The sequence below is a fragment of the Gossypium hirsutum genome, chromosome A05 (genome assembly GCF_007990345.1).
Source record: "Gossypium hirsutum isolate 1008001.06 chromosome A05, Gossypium_hirsutum_v2.1, whole genome shotgun sequence".
Classification (NCBI taxonomy): Eukaryota; Viridiplantae; Streptophyta; class Magnoliopsida; order Malvales; family Malvaceae; genus Gossypium; species Gossypium hirsutum.
Window position 1 is genome coordinate 50,003,258 of NC_053428.1, and position 12,071 is coordinate 50,015,328.

The window sequence follows — 12,071 nt, forward strand, 5'->3', positions numbered from 1 at the left end:
TTTTTCGAATAGAACTAAACTTGGGCCCGACAGGGACATGCTCGTGTGACATGCCCGTGTGCGATTGCTTCAGACCGTGGTCAAGGCTGTTAAATTGGCACGTGCATGTGGTCTACCCGTGTGAGTCATGCTTCGATTCTGCCAAATGGACACGACCGTGTGGCCTACCCATGTGAGGAGGTTCAGGCTGTGTTGATTTCCCATGTTGGCTCATTTTCTCCGTTTTTGGCCCGTTTCTCACTCTTTTTACTCTCCTATGCTCACCTAAGTATAAAACATGAAATTAAAGGATTAGGAGCATCGAATTCACCAAATTTAATGAGAAATCATCCATAAATGTGCTAAGAATTGGATAAAAATATAAATTACGATTTATCATGTATATTTCTAAGATTGTGAGACTTCAAGGAGTACCATTATCAATCATTTCAGATAGGGATCCGAGATTTACCTCAATGTTTTGGAAAAAGTTACAAGAAGCTTTGGGGACAAAGTTGAATTTTAGCACGACTTTCCATCCGCAAATTGACGGCTAGTCAGAAAGAGTAATTCAGATTCTTGAAGACATGTTGTGATGTTGTGCTCTTGATTTCCAAGGCAGTTGGGAAAAGTATTTACTACTGGTAGAGTTTCCCTACAACAATATCTGTTAATTGAGTTTGAAAATGGCACCTTATGAGGCTTTATATGGGCGTAAGTGTTGATCGCCCTTGTTTTCGATCGAAGTCAAGAAAATCAGATTCACGGGCTTGACTTAGTCAAAAAGGCTAAAGAGAAAGTAAAGGTAATTCGTGATTGTTTAAAGGCCGCTTCGGATAGATAGAAATCCTACGCAGATTTGAAACGAAAACAAATTGAGTTTTAAGTCGGTGATAAGGTGTTTTTAAAAGTATCTTAGTGGAAGAAAGTCCTCAGATTCAGTAAGAAAAGAAAATTAAGTCCACGTTTTATTGGACCTTATAGGGTGACTGAGAGAATTGGACTGGTAGCTTATCGACTAGCCTTTCCATCCGAATTAGAGAAGATCCACAATGTTTTCCATGTGTCGATGTTGCACCGGTACTGTTCTAACCCTTTACATGTTCTTTCACCAACAGAGATTGAGATTTGGTCAGATATGACTTATGGCGAAGAACCGGTTGAGAATTTAGCTCAGGAGGTCAATTGAGGAATAAGAGTATAGCACTTGTTAAGGTATTATGGCTTATACATGGGATAAAAGAGGTTACATGGGAGCCCGAGGAGGCAATGAAAGACCAGTGCCCAAGTCTTTTCACTGGTAAGATTTTTGGGGACGAAAATCCTTAAGGGGGAGAATTTTAATAGCCTGATTTTGGGGCTAGTTGGAATTGTGGTTTCGGAACCACTAACCTGAGGCTGGAGAAATTATTTTTGATATTATTTTATGTGTTATAACATGATTATATGAGTGCTTGAAAATTTTGGTGAATTAATTTTAGCGATTGTGTGCTTAATTGCGAAAAAGGATTAAATCGCATAAAGTGCGAAAGTTTTGTCCTACTAGCTAAAGGTGTCAAATAGCTATGGAACAATATATGGAATGATATAATCATGTTGTAAGTGGTACAGGTTCTTATTCGAAACTCATGAGATATGAGTCTAGTTATGTTGCCTTAATGGTAAGAATAATATGAGTAAGTTCTATTTATGAAAATGATTTTGGGACGATTTTGAAATCTTTGGCTTATACTTGTGATATATATAAGTATGTAGTGATATCCACTTTTGTTCACTCATGAATGATGTGTTGATTGATTATTTGCTATGTGTTTAAATATGCATGGTTGACGTTGTTACTTATTTACATGCAACTTACTAAGCTTTATGCTTACTCTTTTGTTTTTTTTTCATTTTCATATAGTTCCGCCAAGTTAGCATCGGGAATCAAGGGACGTCAAAGGCATCGATCACACTATCACCTAAATCTTTTGGTATAGCTAGTTTAAATGTTTTGAGTGTGTCATGTATAGGGACTTGGTCTTTTGTGTAGGGTCATATTAGTTTAGCCACAAATGTTGGCTCATATGGATGTGATATTCATTTTTTATAGGCCATTGATGTTGGCTAATATTGATCATTATTAAATACATTTGATTAAAATTCTCTTAATTGTGGCTGTTTTAGTTATGTGTGTTTATGCTTGGATTGGATATATTTGATGTTGTGTAGGTTGGTGTAAGTAAGAGTGGCAAAAAGGCTTGGTAGATAGCCTTGTTTTTGTCCATATGGGCAAACACACGGGCATGTGTGACACATGGTCTGCCCCACGGGGGTTTAGCCAGGCCGTGTGTCCTTGCACCTAAATTTGGCAAAACAGAATGCCTAGTAGTAACCACACGAGAGGAGACACGGCCGTGTGTCTCAACCGTGTGGAGGGCATGGCCTTATACACGGGTTTGTACAATGGCCGTGTACCCCTAAAGGGTTACTAACGTTAGAAACAGAATGTCAAGGTTTCTGTACACGGGCTGAGACACGAGCATGTCATGACAGTGTGAGGGACATGGGCCATGGACATGGGCATGTGCCAAGCTGTGTGAAAACCCCTGTAGGTTCAAATCAAGAAAAAAATTCGCACGGGCTAGGGACATGGGTGTGTCCCGATATGTTCAGGCCGTGTGAGCCACACTGGCCTTCAACATGGCCATGTTAAAAAGACACACGGGCCTGTCGCCCTTCTACACTGGCGTGTGTCCCTAACTGCTTTGAAATTTTATAAAGTTTCCTAAAGTGCACGGATTAGACCCGAATCAATTTCAAATTGTGTTTGGGGCCTCGTAGGCTCATAGTAGGGATATTCAGGTGTATTGTGAAAAGTTTTAAATTGGAACAAAATTTCATAACTCAAAAATGTATGCTTGCATGTGTTTGAGATCGGTAGTGCCTCGTACCCTGTCTCGGCATTGGATACCAGTATGGGGTGTTACACGTCTTGACCGTCAGGTTGTGTGAGCAGGCCCGAGATTTGCTCAAGAGCGAGCATTTATGTGATATAAGATATGAGGTAGCTTTAGCTACATATGTGGCACTTATGTGTAAAGACTTTTCGTGTATCCATTTAGTATTCCAAGTGTTCAACAGGTATGCCAAATATGAGAAAGTAAGTGGTTATGTTATGAGATGGTACAAGTATGTATGTATGTAAAGATTTTAAGTATTGACTTCATGTTATTGTGAGTTATGACCACTAGGAAAGTGACTTTGAGATAGCCTTATGATTGTTGATTTATGGTAATGATGTATAAATGCATGGAAACACGGTTGATGACTATATGTTAGGCCTTAGAGGCCCAATTGATTGGTGAGATAGTAAATGTTGTTTATTTGAATTGTGAATTATCGGTTATGGGTGAAAGGAAATATTGGCCTAATTGCCTATTAAAACGGTTAAAAAAGTATGGAGGAAAGAGTTATTCATGAAAATATGAATACACATAAGTAACGTGTACTTTTACTAAGATGTTTAAAATGATTTGCTAATTATGAAACATGCTACAATGAAGAAATTATGGTTGCTAGACTGAAAGTTGAGTAATGTTAAATTATTTTGATAAATCAAAAGAGAGTAAACATGTGAATAGGTTATATCACAACCTTGAGATTTATAGCTATTTTTATATTAAATTGTGCTTATATTGACAAGCATAATATATGACTAGCATGAGTTGCTCATTAATTTTATATAGACTTACTAAGCTATATAGCTTACCCTCTTTCCTTTCCCATGTCTTATAGGTTAATTTAGCTAACTCGGGTTGGAGACCGCCGAAGATGCCATCACACTATCAAGCTATCATTTGGGTATAAGTGAACACAAGTATTTTAAGTTTATGGCATGTATAGGGACTTCATCTTTTGATTAATTATGTCATTATTAATTTGGCCAAGTGAGTTGACTTGTAGTGATTTGGCGATTCATTTTGTATATAGCCATGAGATATGGTTCATATTGATTATTAGGTTGTAAACCTATTCATATATGCATGTATGTGCCAAGGTCATACATGATGTGGTTAAAATTGTTTGGCATGGATGAATTGTGGATGTGACTATGGATGTTTGATGATGGAATTGTGAATGAGTGGCATGATAATAACTAAGGCATGAGTATGTTAAATGGAAGTAAACTTTGACTCTTAGTGCATGCAAATTTATAAATTTGGCTTGACAAAGTATGAAGTTTTATGCATGTACATGTATTAGTAAAGATGGAATAATCATGATCATGTCTTGTTTGTAACACCCCCAAACCCTGCCTGGACGTTATGGCCGAATCTGGCGATGTCATTTTAAGGTGTTTTTTGCAAAGTATAATCTCGTTGAAAAACCCGTTATTTATTTAACCTCTTTATGTGATTTTAAGATCGATTTTAATACGTTTATTCATTTTCAAAAATGTGAGTTGTTTGCTGAAAAGTTAACCACATTAAAACGTGATTATTATTATTTTATTTTAAAATGTTATTACTTTCGAAAGCTCTTAAAACAGGTTTTGTTATCGTGGTGTCTTTGAAAAACATTTATCTTTTTGAAAACTCGCATCATTTTCCTACTGCTAGCAGTTAGAAATCAATCAAATAAAAAATCCCACATTAAAAATAAAAACCAAAGAGGCCTTCTTACAATAAAATGCCCAAAAATAAATTACTTATAATTTAAAATCAAATAAGGAAGTATGTGCGGTTGTGTGGCCACCTTTGAGTCCCTCACAACACCGAACAGTAGGTCCACAATCGTTTCGGGCGACCTATGCAACCTTAACAGTGAAACAGTAAAAATGGGCCCACGGTCCATATTGCGGGCCCATGTAGGCCCACACGCCCGTGTAGCCCACATAGCCCAGAATTGGCCTTGGCCGTGTGGATTACATGGCCTGGCCCAATATTCTCCACACGTTTGTGTGGTTTACCCGTGTGGGTCCACATGCTCGTGGGGCCTACACCGCCTAGTTCAGCCCGCAATGGCCCAAAATGGCCTCAGCCCATGAAATTGCTCACGGCTGGCCTCAACGGGCATATGCCCAAATTTTTGTCATACGGACTACTACACGAGCGAGCGTACACTCATGTAGCATCGTCATTCACTTATTTCATTAAAAATCAGTCCCAAAAAGAGAGAAAAACGAAAGACAGAGAAGCAGTAAAAACCAAAGGCAAAAATTCGACACAAAGGAGTGAAGGTGAGCTATTGGCTGATTTTTGGAAAAATGAGACTCCCATATTCGACATACTCCTAAACACTTCCCTTACTTGACTCCTCAAAACTCTCCAACTACTCCACTATCCAAATCCCAATATTTCCTCCTATAATTCGGCTACACAATCCCTATACCCCTCAAACACTCCAAGCGCCCACTAGCATCAGAATTCCATTGACATACAGACACTTACACGACATCCAAAAAAATAAAACACTCCCCTACATCGCCAAGACTCAAACCCCAGACTCAGGCATCAACAACACGCCACTTATCCCTTAGACCAGCAGGCCCATTCTGTCATGAAATACCCACATTTATTTAAAAGCCTACTAACTAAAGGCAGGGTTTATTCGTGCATTTCGTAACGGAAATGAATATTCTGTTAATAGGGGGCTGATTTTTGGTATTTAGGTAGAAGATAGGAGGCGGTGGTTAGCCAATCAAGGCTTGAGTGTTACGAAATTACCACTACTTGCTCGAGGTAAGGACTTCATTAGATTAAAGGGAGTGTTCCTTCTGATGGTAGCTTTTAGAATTGCGAATTAAGTGATTAATTGAATGGTATTTTGGTCAAATATAGGTTCTGGAGTGCTCAGGGTTCATTTCAGCATCAAACTATAACAGGTGTGTACCCGAAACACAGAAAACGGGATTCAACAAAAAGTCAAAAAAGTGTTCTGTCGATGCCACGCGGGCGTGTGGTCACTCGTATGGTAGGCCGTGTGAGGGGAAGCCACCGTGTGATTAACGGGGCCAAGCCATGCGCGTAAGACACGGTCGTATGATGCCCAGGTTGGCCGTGTATGACATACGGGCTAGACTGGTTTGGGCCGTGTGGGCCACACGGGCATGTGGGCCCACACAGGTAGTCCATATGGGCATGTGGGACTCTAGGCCAAGCCATGTGATCCACACGGCCAAAGCCAATTTTGGGCCGTGTGGGCCACACGGGTGAGTGAGCCCACACATGGGCGTGTGAGCCCATTTTTCTGGAATAATCTGTAAGGTTACACAGGTCACCCTAATTGACTGTGGACCTACTGTAGGGTCGGTAAGCTTTACTTAGACCTCTAATTACGTGATCTGATTGTATGGTGTCTGACTGACCATGATATCTGTTCTAAACTGAATGAATGTTCTATTATTTTCATATTTGCATGTCATTTATGGTATGTTGCATTGCATCGAGGTGGGATGATGATATTTGGAGGAAGTATCTGAAAGGCTCTAAAGCCTATTATCTGGCAGCTTAGTTGCAAACTTTTGATTATGTGTCACATTTCGGACCGCATGGTGTGTAGGGATGGCTGGGTTGATTTAATCCCCACATGGTGTGTAGGGATGGATGGAGATGGTGTGTAGAGGCTGGTGGGTAGGATTCTGATTTACCATATCTGCATTCTTTATCTAATATGGGCTAAGGCCCTAATATAATTCTAAGATTGTATCTGAATGTGCTAAGGCCCAAATTGACTCTGTAATAGGCTCAGGCCCGAACTGTAAATGACTGTGTCTTGATGTATATCTGTGTGCCTGACTTTTGTGGGGATTACACACTGAGTTTGCAAAAACTCACCCATTTTTGTTTAATCTGTTCAGGTAACCCCCAGACTTAGGCAGATCGGTGCAACGGAGGACTCGATAGTGACCACCAATGTGTTGAACTGCCTTATTTCGTTTGTTGGTTTTATATGATTTCCCTTCTATTATTATGGGTATTGGTTATGTAAATTTTGGACTTGGACTATTTGGTTTTTAATTTGGGACTTTATACTGTTTTTATGGTTCTTTAAACTGTGAATCAACAAAACATGTTTTCCTAAAAACCAAGGCTTTCGTAATAAAGATGGTTTTTCTTAAACTAATTGGTTACAAAACCTTCCGCTTAATAGACAAGTTTTGAGGCAAATCATCTACTGCACGTTTCTTTCAAATTAAATAAAAGCTATGTAACTGGACGGTTTTAACTTGACACTCATTTTCAAAAATCCATTCCATGTGACATCATCAGATTCGGCAGTAACGTCTAGACCGGGTTTGGGGTGTTACATCTGTCGCTAGAACAAGGTTACGAAGCATTACCAGAACATACAAATCAAGTAAACAAGTATTTCATTTTATACAGTATTCATGTTAGAAATCAAACATAAAGTCCCTTATATGAACCCTCGAGATCCAAAACTTGCATTAGAAACGAGTCGAGACTAAACCGGGTACTCAAACTTTTTTTCGCAAAATCTCAAAATTTTTCCTAGGTGCAGGGGTCACATGCCTATGTGGTCAGGTCGTGTGGCTCACACGACCAGGGACATGCCAGTGTCTCAGGCTATGTACCTTTCTGACTTAGGTCACACGGCCAATCCATACGCCCGTCTGCTAGGTCATGTGTGGGTGTAGGGGTCACACGAAAAATCCACATGTAACACCCCGAACCCGAGACCGTCGCCGGAGTCGAACACGAGGTGTTAACAGACTTCAAACCACTTATTTGACATTTCCCAGACAAGCTGCCAATCTGCGTACTAGTCGCTTTAAAAATCATATCTTGAGTTCTGAAACTCTAAATCCAGTTCCGTAAATTTTCCCTGGAACTATACTCATATACCTATATGGTAGAATTTTTGTAGAATTTTTTGTCGGGCCAATTTTCCCAGACATACTGTCCATATGATCGTTTCGTTACTTCTATATGAAAATAGACTCATCGAGATTCGATTACATAATTTATTCACTATTTAATTCCATTCCTACTAATTTTTGTAATTTTTCAATCCCACGTCACTGCTGCTGCCAGCATCTGTTACTGAAGCAACTATGCCCATTTCGTGATTTCTCATTGATCTATCTAATAATTCATCATACATATCACAAAATTATAATCATGACTAGCCATACCAAAGGCTAATCATTGTCAAACATCTCCCTACTACACTATTGCCATATCATGAATCTTAACACCAAAATTAATCAGCCATGACATATGGCATAAAAAAAAATCGAATTACCAAGACATACGACCTAACGTTATAAAACCAAATCCAACCGAACATTTATGCCATTTTCGCATGGCTAAAAGTTTACATACCAAATTTCAACAAAACATATTAGCCTATACATGCCGAAATGTTCTCCTAGACCGACTAAAAAGAAGATACCAAAAGTTGCTAGCCGGTGTGATGACTCCGATGACGGCCCGATCATGCAAAAAGAGACGAGTCCAAGAAACCTAAAATAGGTGACAAGGAAACACCGAGTGAGTATATAACTCAGTAAGTCATAAGCAATGCACTACCATCCATTAATAACATTATCACAAGAGGAAGCAAAATAGAACGAGGCTAGTTACTCCATCCATACCGAACCATACCATAGTTCCTCAAACCTATCGGTTCAAGCTCATACCAAGTCATGCATTCACATTCCATATACTAATCAATAGGATATTTGAGGCATTTTCATACATCATTTTATTTTCGTTACAATCATACAACTAAACGACCTTTCACCTATTCCATGATAAATCTTATGTACGTGACTTCAATTATAATTGTCACATAGGTTCAAACTTACCAAGCTCAACTTCAAATATAAACATAGCGCCTATTAGTCACGAACTCAAGGTACTTACCCGATCCGCTGTCCGTGATCAACTCAATAATGTCGCACACTTAGTGTCCATAGTGATTCAAAAGTATATATTAAGTCCGCACACTCAGTGCTATATAATCAACTTGCACACTTAGTGCTATATAATCAAACTCGCACACTTAGTGCTGTACAATTTAAACCCGCACACTTAGCGCCAATCTCATGATCATAAATGTTTATACCCGCACTCTTAGTGCCGAGATCAACAACTCAATACATCTCACCTCTTTTCTTTTCATTCAACACTTTCATCACCATATACATACATGTATATATATTTATCATTCCATTCAGCATCATTACATAGACGTTATGACCATTTAAATTAATACAAACTATATGCTTAATGACTTACTTTATGTTGGGTAAAATAATTCCAAGTCGGCTACTCGATGACCTTCGATTTCCCCTTGTTGGACGCCTCTCCTTTAGGTTCTTGAGCTTAAATAAATAAATCAACTAGTTTAATTACCTTGCTAGTTATTTATATCCCATAACATTAATAGTTTCATATCAAAAGAAGCATACGGCAACATTTTATTTTTATTCACCTTATGCTTTTTACTAACTTTAAGCCATTCGGCTATTGATCACCTAAGATCCAATTACTAAAATTAACCCAATAAATATTTCAATAAAACACACATAAATATTATATACACGGCAACCACCCTTGTTAATTACTCATATATATTTTAATATTTTCATTTCATCTTATTACCATTCTTGTTCAAAACATTAGAACCTTAACTAATACTTATAAATTGTCTCAAGGCCGAATGCATTCTTACTTCCAAAATAACATAGTCGATGATATATTTTATTTCAAGGTACATATTCATAATTCAAATTCAACCATATAAACCAATATCATCCACTTGATCAATTATAGAGAATTAAAGTTAATATCACAATGTGTACTCTATATGGCCCATTATACATAATCAAATTTAACATCATCTATATATTTACTCATATGGCCGAATATACATACCCCCATATAATATCATTTTCATTCCATTTAACACTTAATTTCCACCACATAAACACTTGGCCGAATAATCCTAAACTAGCAAAACTCCACATTTGTTCATACCATCTTTTAAATTCACATGTATATTTTATTTTTACATGAACCATAGCCGAATCGTTTTAACCATGAGTAACATAACAAGCATAAATCATACTTATGGATATACCATGGCCGATTCAATCTAATCACATCCAAAATCATCAACCATTTTCAATGCATATAACATATATAAACATGAATAAGTTTCATATAATCTCTTAACACATTAATTTCTTTCATCAACAATCTTTTGTTTCTTTATCCATCAAAACTTAAAGGTAAGAAAAAAATCAAGTTCTTCTCACACATACCATAACCGAAAGTTCCATCCAACACTCTAAATTCAAAATTTTAGTATGGCTAGGTAAGAAAAACGTGATGATTAACCTGAACAAACTAAGATTTCAAAAGAAAGATTAACACAATTTACTAACCTTCTCTTCATTCAAAAGGTCGAATGCCTTTGCCCCCCCTCTTTTTCTTCTTCTTGTACGGCTAAGAAGAACAAGGTAATAACCCCTTTTTTTACTTCTTTTATTATCCTTAGTATTTCTTTTATTATTTCCTTTCCTTTACATAAAATAATGACCACTTCATGGAAATTTACCACATATTCTAATATATGCTCCATCATGGCCGGCCACTATGTATAAAAAAAGGAGTATTTGACATGCAAAGCCATTATTTTCACTACATGCTTTAATAGGTCCTTATAAATTAACCTATCACATTTCAAAATTTTCTCACATAAGTCCTATTTACTAAAATTCACCTACAATTAAACAAAATTCAAATATGAAATTTTCACACATGCATATATACATATAATAAGCATCAAATATGACAGCTAATTATTTTTATGACTCGGTTTAGCGGTCCCGAAACCACTTCCCGACTAGGGTCAATTTTGGGCTGTCACACCACACGCCCGTGTGCTAGGCCATTTGATCAATTCTGAGCATTCTATTTTGACATTTTAAAGATACAAGGGACAAACAGCCAGATCACACGCCCATGTTCTAGGCCGTGTGTCATACATGGCTGAGACACATACCCGTGTCTTTGCCCGTGTGGACAAAAATAGGCTATTTTCCAAGCCACATTTCTCACCCAATTGGTCTTCCTCTTACACCAATACTTAAACATATTTACAAGCCATTTTAAAACAAAACCAAGTCTCATGCATGACATATAATCACATACAACTAATGTTCTCTTAAACACCTCAAATGACACTTTACCATCATGTAATTAAATATACAAACTTACTTAACTTATCGAATTCACCTATATGCATATTTTATCAAATATGTTAGAATTAATTTTCAATATGCCAACATAATTTCTATCAACCGATCATTTAAGCACACACCAAACATGTTATAGCTTCATTTATACATATCAAAACATGTTCATCGCAAGTCATTCCAATCACTAGTTATAACCCAAACATTACATGTCAACATTGGCTAATTAACCTATACATGCCATTATAACCATAATTAATTTACCATATATACCAAAATGGGCCGATGGATAGTGTGAGTGATCTCCACTGATGCTTTCAATCCAATGAGCTTCCGAATTACTATAGAAAAAGGGAAAATAAAACAGAGTAAGCATGAAATGCTTAGTAAGTTCGTATAACATGGTAAATAACTTACCATATATTTATGTTCAAAATAAACATACAAGGCACTATCAACCAATTTTATCACAAGCCCTAAACACATATCCTCATCATGTTAGCCAAGTAATCACATAAAATAGTCCTTAATCATGGATGAACAAAGTCATCAAGCATGATCCACATTCATGTAACAACCAATTCATGCATCATTATATCAGTTAATGTCATTTCCATGTACTTCATGTGCATATGGGTAATAGTTCTTTTCTAAGTCATTCTATCTCATATAAACATCAAGAAACATGTATGAGCTCAATAACACCCAAATTCCCATATACATATACTTTCCACATCAATTCAAATAATATATATAATTCATACCCATGTATTTCAAGTACATTTCCACAATATTTTGTCTCAAGTTCAGATTATTTCATGTCAAGGTTTTTCTCATTAAATCAATTAAAATATCAATAGAAACCCGGGAAATACACTCGAAG